At 43.2% G+C, this 13,090-nt stretch overlaps 1 protein-coding gene across 3 annotated transcripts in view; it reads right to left on the reverse strand.

Annotated features, from left to right (window-relative positions):
• SLC25A21 (solute carrier family 25 member 21) overlaps positions 1 to 13,090 on the reverse strand; it is a 445,093-nt gene that overhangs the window by 397,697 nt on the left and 34,306 nt on the right. Inside the window, exon 1 of one of the 3 annotated variants that reach the window (XM_059723062.1) lies at positions 837 to 1,035. The exons of the other annotated variants lie outside the window; for them this stretch is intronic. The gene's annotated coding sequence lies outside the window, so the exon portion shown is untranslated. Of the gene's footprint in view, positions 1 to 836; positions 1,036 to 13,090 lie in introns of those variants that run through there. 3 annotated transcript variants of the gene reach the window in all.

Below are 13,090 nucleotides of genomic sequence, written 5' to 3' on the forward strand. Positions count from 1 at the left end.
TGAGCAACAAAAATGTTAATAATGTTAATACACAAAGTACCATCATGATACATGAATTAGCATTTGCTAAAAAGTACAAGACAGTTTCTACCCCAGAACTGTGTCTAGCTCTATGTAGACTGAGGCAGATGTCACTGTCTTGATTATGTTCACTTTAGGTTTTATTTTATTTACAACCATAACTGATATAGTGAGTAAAAAAACAAAAACAAACAAGCACAAAAACAGGTTTGTCCTGTCTCACTTTCTGGCCTGTGCTCTTTAGAAAACCCTAATTTGGATTTGCTGGATTATGAGGGATATCTTTTTCAACTGTTTCAGTAACCAGACAATGTAAATAGTTCTAAAGGCCATTTTAGGAAGTCGGACTGAAACTGTTACACTAGAAAAAAATACCAGTATTTCAAATTTTTAAACCTGAGATTTTACAAGTTACTGTACAAAGAATCTCTTTGTTACAAAACAAAAATAGATCTAAAGTTGTTATTACTGTCAGATATTTAGCCTATGAAATAGATATATCTATCTATCTATCTAGCTAGCTAGCTATCTATATCACTTTACATTTTGTAAATAGAGCTATATCTTGATTCATATTAGGCTGGGACTGGTTTTGGGAAAATTCTTGCTTCACACAAAGAGAAAGAAAAAAAAAAACAGAACTTGCATAGACTACAGGGAATCAGGACTAGAAAACATGAATGATGTCACCTTTTAAACATCAACCTAATTTATTAAGGTATATAAACTGCAGACAGACCTGCAGTTGTAAATGCAGTTACAGCTATTAAAGAAAAAAAAATAGACAGTATATACATAACATAAATGCATCATACTCAGCCATTTCCAACTCTGCTTCACACATTTCTGGCTCTTCAAGTGCTTAACCTGTCAAAGACTTCACTTGTAGGATAAAATAGCCCACTTTTGGCAGCAGCACAAATCCTGTATGTATATATTAAGAGTTATGCTCTTGCAACTAGCACTGATGTCAGTGGGAGTTTCAAAAGGAACTGACCGCTCTAAAAAAAAAAAAAAATCATGCACCAGTATTAATATACAATACATTCACCTTGCAGACTGCATGCATCTCAACATTTCTAAAATATGTAACAATATATTTTCTAAACCATGATTTAACGTAACTCTCAAATTCATGCACTTACTGAACTTTTTTAATGGGTGTGTTGGTCACTAAAACATATATTCATATAATAAAAAGAGGCATGCTCTCATTTTCAAAGAGTAAACTCTTTCACTGTAGAGTCCATCTCAAAAGCTTCCATTTCAGTTAAAAAAAAAATCTAATGTCCCAAAACAATATAAAAGAAACATGTCTATCATCTGAGAGTCTGTGTCTATATAAAAGAATACACTTTTGACTAATTAGCCCCGTAATGTATTGGTCAGATGCAACAACATGAAGAGTTCTACTTCCAAAACCTGACAAATTAAGTAACGTATGGCACATCTATCATATGATTTGTGAGCCTTTAATTTCAGATTCTTACTATGAAAATGGCATTAGAGACACCTGAGCAGATCCTGAAATTTCTCCACGCAGGCAAACCAATGCCTCTGTTCAGAGCCCTGCTCTTGGCAATGAATTTCCAAGAGCAATAAAGAATAAGTAAGCGCAGAACAATTTGCAAATTTTTGGCCCAATGCATTTAATTAACAGAGGCTGATATTGCAAGACAATTAATATTGCTGAGGTTCTATGGAGATTAAAACAGTCTGTGTTTTTAGCCATAGCAGTGAGTTTCAGTTGGGGAGATGAAGCATCCTGGGGTGCTATGAGATCCTTTCAAGGGTGCCAGGAGTACTAATGCCTACAGATGGTTCCCAGGATAAGCCCAGAGATTTCAAACGGTGCCAAAAATATTCTGACCTGTTCTGATCTTTTGGAGTTTTCTGCATCAGAAAAAATTGTTCTATTATTTTTCCATAGTCAAGACATGAGTGAAAGTCAAGCTTTAGCTGACATTTTCTCAAGGGAGACTCCAGTCTAATGAGGTGTATCTTAAATCTAAAAAGGTTGAGAACCAGAGCTAGTGTCTTTCACAGTTAGCTGAAATTTTCTTTGACAAAATGGATATCCAGATTTGGTTCTCTCTTTACCACTGATATGGCTGTGCAAAGCTTCGGTTGCTGGTTCGATTTGGCGGTCGAATCTCCGAATCAAATCGGGAGACCAATAAAAATGTCCAAATCGATCCAAAGCCACCGCAGGGAGCTGGACCTGGACTCTGTGCCAGTAAGTAGGGGGCGGGGAGGGAGGCAGCAGGGACCATTGGGGGACCCCTGCCAGGCCCCATCCCCTGCCTGCTCCCCCAGTACCCCCGACTGTCCCCTGACCCATAAACTACTCTCCCAGCCCCGTCAATGGCTGCCCCACCCAGCCCCAGCATCCTGGCGCTTAAACCCCTCCTCCCCCCTGCACATACCGGCTGCTGCAGCAGCCATCAGGTCCTCTGGGGGCTCATGGCAAAGCGCCCCCCTTGCAGTGCGGGGCAGCGGGGATAACCCCCTTCCCCCATCCCACCTGGCAGCAGCCGGTGAATGCAGGGCTTCTTTTTTTTTTTTTTTTTTTAAAGCACCAGGACGCTGGGGCTGGATGGGGCCTTTTTGATTCAGAGATTCGTCTGATTGGGCGGCCGCTGAATCTCCAAATCAGATTTGGCCAAATTGATTCGGGACAGTGATCTGAATCACTGAATTGAATCACTGTCCCCTAAACCGGGTGAATCCAAACCCGAAGCAAATACTAGCCACTTCACACAGGCCTAATGGACAATATGTGCAAAATCTTTCCTCCCCTTAAAATATCCTGCTTTATATATTATTACTGTTTGCCTATGAGCTCTTTCAAGCTTGATTTTTTTAAAATATTTTAGTTTAGAACTACTAAAGGCAATCTTTATATGGAATAAGATTGATACTAAGGTTTATTGAAGTGTTTTAAAATTATTTTAAGTGCAATATAGTAAAAAAATCAACTTTCCAAACAGGTCTAATAAAAGGCTTAATAAAAGTAAAGAAACTTCACTCTTCTTGATGAGTCCTAACATAAACCATTTCAATAAATGAAGTATTATCCTCCAATGTCCATAGGCTGATTTGAACTTTTAGCTAATTATTTTCACACTTGTTATACTCACATTTGATACCAGAAAATTAAAATATGGTGGGCATGTCTCCACGAGATACTAACTGTGTAACAGCCCAGTAATACTGCACAGTAGCACATCACAGTACCAACAGTACTAATACGCTACTGTGCAGTAGTGCCACTAAAATGGCGTTCACCTGCACTACTGAGCAATAACTCTGGTTACTGCACATTTATTTAGTACTTGTATGATTAACTACTAAATAAATACGCAGTAACCACAGAGTAGTAGCATCTCGTGTACACATCCGGTGTGCTGTGCATCTTTTCTAATATTAGATTACACCTTTACACGTTGAGGCTTCTGCTTGCACACAAATTCAGCAACAACACAGTAGCCAAAGACAGTCTCAAGAGATGAGAATGAACTTTAGCCAACTGGTGTGTCATATTTGCCTTTTGTGCATCTTGGGAAGATACAGAGTTAGTGAAGAGGCACAACACTGCCATCTCCATCTTATATGCTGAAGTACAAGCATCATAAAACATCTAGTGATTATTTTATATAAGAGTTTTTTGGTGTTTGGAGAGACAGAGAGAGAGAGAAGAAATGTCTACTCTTGAGTTTTTATTTGTTAGCTTCCCTGCTGACATTACTGGTTAGCATGAACCATGGTGATGGTGGTTTTTGTGATGCTTGTACAAAAGGAAACATACTGAGACCACCAGTTCATTGCACAAGGCCACCAATTAGGTGGTTAATGATGTTGTAGTTTCCTACACTGGTGTCTAAATTAGCAAACCTGGATACTGCTGCTGACAGTGTTAAGGTTTAGTGGTGGTCAGAAGCTGGTGAAGCATTCCTGTCACTCAGCACATAGCATGGATATACCACGCTGCAAAGAATGATTTGAAATTTGGCACACACTTTTCCTCCGATTTACGCTGGTTCCTAAACATGAAATGTTGGTGTCAGACACTGTCATGTAACAATGGGGAAAGACTGTTTTCCTCTAATATTTTTCTAATATTGAACAATGAACTTTATTACATGCAAGACATCAGCATTATTCCAAAACTACATTTTGCTCCTTTGGGCATAGGTACACTGTCTTTTATAGTTTTTGCCCACTCACTTTCTCCTGCTACAGATTTACAGAAACAACACACATTTTCATACAAGGTTTCATTAAAATGCTGTTATATTATATATAGCATATTGGGGCTACTGTGGGAAATTCTCTGTAATAGACCCTAGGATATGTCAGTTTGAATTAGTTATAAACTTATGTTTGACAACAGTTAATTCTGAAGTATGTGTGACATCTCAAGCTGAAGGATTTATCTTGTAACTGAGGAAGAGCATAAAACTGAGTCCCTTAAAAAAATAAAAATAAAAAAAAAAGAGCAGATTGGGGAAGAGATTGGATTGAGATTGGGTACAAAAGCAGAAAGGGACTTTTGGAAGACCAAGAAAGCTAGAGTCCTTAAAAGCATAAAATGGAGCTGCACATGCTGTGGCAAGTACCAGAAGCAAGATAATATCCAGCATGTGGAAAAAGATGCAAGACTTGCAGTGGCTTACATCACTTAGCAAGCTCTGGCACAGTAAGCACCACAAGGATAAAAAGGATGATGACAGCAGCATTAGATCAGATAAATCTTTCATAGAAGCAATGAACAACTCTGCAACAACAAAAAATACATCATCAGCTTGTAAGCAACTGGAACATGTATTAATTTTTACCTGGAGACAAGTATAGCCAGCATGGCACCAGAAGCAGTGATAAGCACTGTAAGAAAAAAGGCACCTGAAGGTGAATAGAGGAAATCTGAACTTAGAAATCAGAAACCTTGTTCACAACAAAAGGATGCAAGAGACTAAACAAGGTGAGATTGAGAATGTCATCCAGGAGACAGGGAACCTCTCAGCAGAGGTGCATCAGGAGGGTTCTGACAGGTGCTCTTTGAAAAACAGACACATTTATGTTTCAAGGCAGTGGTTCCTAACCTTTTCTTTCCTGCACCCTGCTGGCAGCCTAGGGGCAGGGGAGCTCCCAGCACACCGCGCAGCTTCTCTTTTCTGTGCGGCACCACTAACGTTGCCCCCACAACCTTCATTTGGGTCATGACCTGGGGTTGGGAACCGCTGCTTTAGGGAGACATTTAATGTTGCCAATGTAATGATTTGGCCACCAGAACTATTGACTTTTGGGGCTTCCCAGTATGTACTATAGATCTGGTATCAGCTTACTATGTGTAATACTTGATAAATTGTCTGGTGAGATTTCTGATGACATTGGGAGGTTTATCTAGTAATAGCTAATGATTTTTTGAGCTAAGGCTGGTGAATTCATGCTTGTAGAAATTGGCGGCACTAGAGCCACTGTTTCTGCAGACTGTCCTTTGGGCCCTGCTTGGCAAACGACATGTTTCACAACAAAATAAAACAAGTACAGTAAAAGCCACGTTATCCGGCACTTCATTAACCGGCATGCTCTATTAACCAGCATGCTAGTTGATGCTGGTTGACGTGGCAAAAGTGAAACTGGAAGTGGGAGTTCCAGTTTTGCCGAATCCCACTTCAAGCCACAGCCCGGAGGAAAGCAGCCTGCGTGGGGTAAAGCAACCTGAGCGGAGCCCCTGCTCCCTGTCCCCCAGCACACTGACACCAGAGGAGGGGCGGGAGGGGTGGCACAGTTAATCTGAGATCTGGACACGCCGGACGTGGTGGGAGGGGCATCTTTGCCGAACCAGGCAAAGACGCCTCTCAGGTAACTGGCATATTTGGTTATCCAGCACCCCACATTCCCCCTGGGTGCTGGATAACACAGCTTTTGCTGTATTTAGAATCATAGAAATTAAGGGCTGGAAGAGACCTCGAAAGATCATTGAGTTCAGTCCCCCTGCTCTGGGCAGGAATAACGCTGAGATCAAATGATCCCAGCAAAATGTCTGTCCAGTCTCTTCTTGAAGACTTCCAAAGTTGGGGACTGCACCACCTCCTTGGGAAGTCTATTCCAGATTCTGATCAACTTTACCGTAAAGTAGTTCTTTCTTACATCCAACCTGAAACCATCCTCTAACAGTTTATCACCATTGCTCCTTGTCCTCCCCTGGGCTGCTCTAGTGAACAGTTTCTCTCTCAGCTCCCAATACTCACCCCTTACATACTTAAAACAGCCACCAAGTCCCCCCTCAGTCTTCACTTCCCCAGGCTGAACCATCCCAGATCCCTTAGGTTTGTCCTCTTAGTCATTCTTGTATCCATTCTCCGGACCCTTTTAAGATTCTCCACATCTTTTTTGAAGTGCAGCACCCAGAACTAGACACAGTACTCCAGCTGGGGTCTCCCCAGGGTGGAGTAGAGGAAGCATCACTTCCTTATCTCTGCTTGTGACACATTAGCTAATGTATTCCAGTATGCCATTAGCTTGGTTGACTACAGTGTTGCGCTGGCATCTCATGTTCATCCTGTGATCAACCATAACCCCAAGGTCCCGTTCAGCCAACATGCTAGCCAGGACATCTCCTAACCTATATTCATGTTGTTGGCTACTTCTCCCCAGATGAAGTACTCTACATTTATCCTTATTGAATTGCATCCAGTTCCACTCTGCCCACCTTTCCAGCTTGTCCAGGTCCACTTGAATCTGCATCCTATTCCCTAGCATGACTGCTTTTCCCCATAACTTAGTATCACCCACAAACATGGCCAGCATGCTTTCCACATCCTCATCTAAATTGTTACTAAAGATGTTGAACAGCGCAAGGCAAAGAACAGAACCCTGCGGGACACCACTGGCCTCCTCCCACCAAGACGATACAGACCCATCCATTAACACTCTGGGTTTGACCCCTTAGCTGGTTCCCAACCCACCTGACCATAGACTTTGCCAGCCCACAATCCCCCAGTTTATTTATGAGTACCATGGGAGACCATATCAAAGAGATCATATCGACCATACTTGATGGAACAGAGGGTAGTAAGATCTACATACGGTGTTCTGATCTGAATAACATTTACAGAAGAGCATGCCCAGGGTCTTTGAGCAGCTTTGGAAAGAGGCCAAGCTGATGGGTTAAATATACAAACATACATGAACTAAATATAGACATTAGATTTATGGAACATTACAACCTGCCTGCCATCTGATAACCCCAGGTAGCCTGCCTGCATTTGACTAGCTACATTTTATCACCTTCTTCCTTCCCAACCCCATTACCTTTTCACACCTATTGTTTCCCATTTCATTTGAACCCTACTGCCACACATTTGCATTTCACAGACCTGCATTTTGCATTTTGGCTCTCTTCTACCCAGGAAAGCACACAGACACCAACCGACTTTTCCCATGCCTAAAGAAAGTGTTTCTGCCCAAAAGCTTGCAAAGAACAAATTCCTTCAACTATTTAGTTGGTCTAATAAGAGATATCACATCTACCCAAAGAACCCTGTCTACATACAAAACTATAAATTCCATGTTATGGAACCAACATACCTAGTGATCCCAACCTGCAGCTGATAGTGCCGGTGAGCGCTGCGTTTTTTTGTTTTGTTTTGTTTTCAATTGTGCAGATGCTGGGCTGGGGGGGCAGGGCTGGGGGGGCTGGAGGGAGATGGGGCTGGACAGAGCAGTGATGGGGGGGTCTTCGGGGGACAGGCAGGCAGGGGATGGGGCCGGGCAGGGCAGGGATCCAGGAGGCTGAGGAAGTGGGGCCAGCGGGGGTCCCCCCCCATGGTCCCCTCCTCCCTCCTTCAGCCCCCCTGAACCCTTACTTACCAGCACTGGTACCTGGGTCCAGCTCCCTGCAGCTGGCACACTGCCTGCCCTACACAGGCAGGCAGTGTGGTTTAGCACCAGAGCGAGGGCCAACCACAGAGATGCTCTGGCTGCTACCAGAGCATTTCTGTGGAGGACCCAGTCTCCAGTTGCCTCAGAACATGGTCAGGGACCATACCTTGCCCTGCTTTTTTTCATTCTGTTTTGGTGGGTTTTTTTGACCCCTGGATATCCAGGGGTCTAATTCCGCCCCCATGGCGCAAATTTGCAGTGCAGGGAACATTTTCTCGTTCATGCACGTGCCTCTTGCAGCATGTCAAAGGAGTTTGAGATGCTGCAAGAGGCATGTGTGGGCTCGTCTGGATGTGCCCCATGAGGACATTGGCATTGTCCTCTTACATACACATCATGCTCAATACTAGAAAATAGCAGCATATGAGAGGCATAAAGAGAATGTTAATATGTTTAAATAAAGAGGGAGACTAAGGCCTTTGACTATGAGTGTAAAATCCGTATTTATGATAGGTGAGCACTAATTTATTTCATTGCTGAAGGGGCCTGGAAGCACTCCCGTGAAGATACTAAGATCATCTTTTACAAGTTGAATCCAAACCTGAGAGCGCTTTCATAAGTGCAGACAAGATCTTTTAAGCATTTGACAAAAATGCAGTAAAAGCAAAGTCCAGAGCAAAGTCCAACTGTCCTGATATAGGGGAGACTTCTCTGTACTAGATGGGATTTTGTTTAAAGCACCAGGATGGTGATTTGCAGATGATACAGAAAAAAAGGAATTGGGAGGATATGTAGTGAGCATGTTTGTTATTACCCTGAAATAGAATAGTTTTCTGATAGCATACTGTTAGGTTAACAATAATTTGGATTATTAAAAAGTATTAGCTTTGCAGCTGAATACAAGGCCTAGCAATGACGCTGACCACAAGGAAGAATGATAGCTAAGCCTTTGCTTGTGTCAAGTAATCATTTTAACTGTGTTAAGCATTTTCTGAGTAAAATGCAGCAAGTGGATCTGTGTTTGTGTGCTGGAAAATCAGCTACAGCAAGAAGCAAGATAAGACAAAAAAGCCATTGTTCCAAGTACAGTGATCGTGTCCTTAAGAAGTATCTACTACTGTGCAAGGTTTTGCTAACATATCATAATGTTACTGTTACTTAACTTTTAGCTTTTAAAAAGTGCTAGTTCAGCTTAATAGAAATATGCTGTTACAAAGATTTGTAAAGCACCGCCCAAGTATTGCTTTTTGTTAACCCTGTAGTCTTGCCTTATTGTAAAAAGTATAAAAGATCGCCCCACCCTTGAGGTGCCAGCATTTTGACTTTTGCTGGCTTTATGGTCTTTGCTCAAGCAAATAAACGGCTGTCAATTCTTTACCCGCGTTGTCTGGTCCCTATTGCAGGTAGATAACGAACTCTAGGGAGTCTTCTTCCACCACAGATACATCAATGTCACCTGGGAACTGGAAATTCTAGAAGAGCCAGAAATATTTTATACCAGCTTATACCAGGAGTGACATTGAGGAAACTGTTAAGACCTCTCACAAATGCTAAAAATACAGGCTAAGTGAGGGAGTCCATGACAGTGGCACAGGAAAAATAGGCTCTTTAGCAAAGTTGGCATAGATTTGTTTATATTGGCAAGAAGCACCTGTGTACTTGTTCTAGCCTTTTATCCTTGCTTCCCAAAAATAGTCTTACTAAAAGACAATACAGCTAAACAAGTTATTGTGCAGATTAAAGCTCTTTTCACTAGACTTGGAAAATCTGATATAATATCTGACAATGAGTGGCAGTTGAGTGTGCATGAATTTAAGTAGTTTGCAGTGAAATACAGATTTAGACATGTTACTATGAATCCCTATTACTACCAATCGAACAGGCTCTTGGGAAACAGCATCAAATAATAATAAGCATGGAACCAAAATCTAATCCATATGGAACACCGATTTGCACCAATGAAGCATGAATTATCACTTGCTGAAAGTTTTGTTCAATGGAAAATGAGAATGCCCACATAATTACAGAGTGACAAAGTAACTGGAAACTACCAATTGAATAAAGAAACAGGTAATGCAAGAGAAAAACCACTAGCTATCATTGGGGTCCTGTGAACTGCTGCTATTTAATGAAAAGATATTGCTCTGCGCATCTAAAATGTGAAAGAACACTTGCAAAGAGCAGTGGTGTGCCACAAAACGTACCTCTGTGATTGCACAGGGTTCTCACCCTGAATGGACACAATGCTACAGGTTTTCCAAATACCAGAGGGAAAGAAGATAAGCAGCACCAAGATAACACATTTGCAACAGATGAGAATCAGGACATGGCACAATTGGAGGTAACTAATCTTCTCCACTGCCTCAAGAAATCCACACACAACCTAAACCCCTACACACAGCACATGGCACCTGAAACAATAACTGAATATGGGTAGTTAAATTTTAGTTGTAGATTGATTGTAAAGATTTTAAATTTATTTATTTTTTGTTACATTAAGTTGCTTTCATGCTGCTGCCACTTTTCCCTGACCCCACCCCTGTAGCAAATACCCCCAGGTTTTTCTTCTTTTTTTTTTTTTTAGACTTAAAAATGCATTCCCTCCCCTTCCCCAACCATTTCTGTCTTTCTCTCTGCCCTCTCTATCCCTTATAAGTGATTACAAGTAGTACTAGGTAAGCTAAGATAAGCTCTTATACTCCCTTATAGTAACAAGCCCCTTTTATATTGTAAATAGTGTGCTATTATTTTTGTATTGATTTTTACTGCTTTATAATGTATTACATTATGTTCATATTATGTTTGTATTGATTTTTACTGCTTTATATTGAATTTATATGATATAGGCCTATGTCTGTAAAGTAATGTGAAGTAATGTCAATTTTCAATTTTGTATGTCAAGCCTCCATCTTATGTCCCCTTCCCAGGTGTAACCTATGTTGTAACTGTGACTCATGTCTAACCAGTCTCATGCAAATTGGTTCCTGAATGAACAGGAATGAAGGGAGGGTACTTGAGGTACAATGGTAGCAGGCCTCTACTGAATGATCAACTCAATGACTGGACCATTGCCTTGCATTAACTCACCCAGGAACAGAACAGAAACCCAACATTTGGAAGACAAAGACCCTACAGAAACCAGCAGCCCCACCATTGTGTCCTACCAGACAATGAGGACACCTGAATCTGCACGTAGACATCTGAGAAGGACTGTCCTTGCTGGACATGTCCCTCCCATAAGAGACACAGGTAGCCCACCCCTATAAAAGGGGTGGCAGAGTGTGATCTCTTTGGGATGCCTTCTCCATCTGGACCAGAACTACGCCACACCACCTATCCACCCAGAGGCCCTGCTGGCGACCCCCCCTCTGGACAACATCTTGCTAGAGAAGACCTCAACTGGCCATCAAGGATCAAAGCTCAGCCTGGGATAGGTAGCGATCACCCACCTTCTTCCCTCAAGCAAGGGACCTGAACTCTGTCTCTACATACCTGGACCTCAAATCCCTCCATTAAGCCTTTCCTCTCCTGCTACCATTGTGTGGGTATGTGTGTGTGAATGTTTGTGTGTGTGTGGGAACCAATAACTTCATGGGGCTGTGTAGTGTGTTGCCTGTTTAATAAAACTGTATTTTGGAACCCTGAGTTGGGTATTTGTCTTACTGACCTCCTGGCCCTGCTCCAATCTCTGCTCTCTGCCCCTCTGACTTTCATTCTGTCTGTCTCTCTCTGCCATCTTGGCTTCCTCTCTGCCACCTCTAAAACCCTGGATTTTTCCATCGCTTCCACCCCAGCACCAGGTGACCCCAAGTAACCCCAGCACCGTGACCCCAGGTAACCCTGGCCCAAGTTACCCCAAGTTACTGTGACCCTGAGTAACCCTGAGCCCAAGTTACCCCAAATGCTCCCTAGTGTTAACACACAGCCACGGAAGTGCATGTGTGTGTGAACTCATAGTAGAGTGTGTGTGTGTAATTTTGTATCATGCCCTCCTCTCTAACAGTGCAATAGTGGGATCCCAAGTATTGATCTGGCGTGTGTCAAGTCAACACCCCTGTGCCCCCTTCCCTTCCCAGTCTGGTTATGGCACAACCCTGCACTGGCTAGAAGCTGCACTCCAGCCCTGGGGAAGGATGGGAGTGGAAAGAAGAGGTAGCAGCAGTGGTGCAGGCCCAGCTTCCAGCCCCACAACTCTGGTGCAGCTCCTTGCAGCTCAACCCCAGCATTGCCACAGGCAGATGCAAAGCCCTGCAGCTCTACAGCTCAGATCCAATTGCTCCATGGGCTGGATGGCTGTGCCCACACAAGCAGGAGTGTGCATTTGCAGCAGCACACATAATAGCAGCACAAATGTATGCCGCTACTTTGTTCCACAGTGCACACCCCCGGCTGTGCACTTTGCAGCAGGACACATGGTCCTGCTGCTCCATGTGCTGCTAGTGGGAGGGGGGGATAACACTCTCCTAGACTTGTCTTCTTTGGCCAAGACTAATCTGGTGAGTGACTTGAATATAGAGGATAGCCTGGATGACAGTGACCATGAAACCATCACATTCACCATGAACAACTAGAGCCTCCTGAGGCTGGGGGTGCACCATGGCAGCGAGCAGTGAGCAGGGGCTGCCAGCAGCACCAGTGTTGGTGTCAGCGTGCGGTGAGTGGGCGGTGTCAGCAGTGGGGAGGAAGGGAGGTGGTGAGCAGGGACCACCCGCAGATGCCGCCAGCTGTGTTGGCGACGAGTGCAAGAGGCAACTGCCTGCAGAAGCCAGTGGTGGCCAATCTCAGGGGGTGCAAGTGCCCCCCCCCCACAACATGTTGCCTATGATGTTCACTGTCTATTGCAAGGCGGGCAAATCAGCTAGCAGGATTGAAGTTTTGGACTTCAAAAAAAGTGAATTTCAACAGGCTCAGGGCAATAGTAGGGGAAGCGCTGAGGGACCAGGGACTGAAGGTGAAAGGAGTGCATGAAGAGTGGTCATTCCTCAAGGACATGATTCTAGAAGCACAAAAGAAGTCCATTTCCATGTGGAAGAAAGGTAGCAAAGAGCTGGTAAGTCCTCTTGGCTTAACAGGGATATCATGGTCCTCTTGAAAAAGAAGAAAGAGGCATACAAATAATGGAAGCTTGGGACAGTCGCCAAGGAGGACTACACAACAATGGCCTGCACTTGTAGGGAGTAGA

This window comes from Alligator mississippiensis, chromosome 2 (genome assembly GCF_030867095.1).
Source record: "Alligator mississippiensis isolate rAllMis1 chromosome 2, rAllMis1, whole genome shotgun sequence".
In the NCBI taxonomy this organism is placed as follows: domain Eukaryota; kingdom Metazoa; phylum Chordata; order Crocodylia; family Alligatoridae; genus Alligator; species Alligator mississippiensis.